Below are 883 nucleotides of genomic sequence, written 5' to 3'. Positions count from 1 at the left end.
CCGGGAGCGGCCACTGCACTCTAGTCTGGGCAACCGAGTGAGACTCCAACTCAAAAAAAAGAAAAAAAATTATTTATTGTAGAGACGAGGTCTCACCAAGTTGCCCAGGCTGGTCGTGAACCCCTGGGCTCAAGTAATCCTCTCACCTAAATTGCTGGGATTACAAGCTTGAGCCACCGTGCCCGGCCTTGTTTTGTTAAAATAAGTAATTTGGTGTCTTGTCTTCACCCAGTGAAATGAGGCCAGGGAGAGGAGCAGGTTGTAGTTAGTTTTGGAGGTGTTTTTTGGAGTCAGGTTCTTACTCTGTTGCCCAGGCTGGAGTGCAGTGGCATGATTACAGCTTACTGTAGTCTCCATCTCCTGGTCTCTGGCAATTCTTCTGCCTTAGCCACCCAAGTAGCTGGGCCTACAGGCATGTGCCTTCACACCCAGGTCACTTTTTGATTTTTTTTTTTTTTGGTAGAGACAAGGCCTCGCTGTGTTGCCCACACTGGTCTCAAACTCCTGGGCTCAAGTGGTCCTCCTGCCTTGGCCTCCTAAAGTGATGGGATTACAGGTGTGAGCCACCGTGCAGTCTCACTCTGTTGCCTAGACTGGAGGACAGTGGCACGCTCTCTGCCACCGCAGCCTCGACTTTCTGCCTCTGCCTTCCAAGTAGCTGGAACTATAGGCATGCGCCACCATGCCCAGCTAAGTTTTTGATTTATTGTAGGGATGTGGTCTCACCGAGTTGCCCAGGCTGGTCTGAATCCCTGAGCTCAGGCAATCCTCTCACCTCCCAAAGTGCTGGGATTATAAGCGTGAGCCACCATGCCTGACCCTCAAGTTCTTTTTTTTTTTTTGAGTTGGAGTGTCACTCTGTCGCCCAGACTGGAGTGCCGTG

The 883-nt window shown here is 50.8% G+C and overlaps 1 protein-coding gene across 7 annotated transcripts in view; it reads left to right on the top strand.

Moving 5' to 3' along the window:
* ZMYND8 (zinc finger MYND-type containing 8) overlaps nucleotides 1–883 on the top strand; it is a 143,659-nt gene that overhangs the window by 91,929 nt on the left and 50,847 nt on the right. The window lies entirely within an intron of this gene.

This window comes from Carlito syrichta, unplaced genomic scaffold (assembly GCF_000164805.1).
Source record: "Carlito syrichta isolate Samal-C Ts95f unplaced genomic scaffold, Tarsius_syrichta-2.0.1 Scaffold312118, whole genome shotgun sequence".
NCBI classification, from domain to species: Eukaryota; Metazoa; Chordata; class Mammalia; order Primates; family Tarsiidae; genus Carlito; species Carlito syrichta.
The sequence above is the reverse complement of the archived record's forward strand: the minus strand, read 5'-3'. Positions and strand labels throughout refer to the sequence as shown.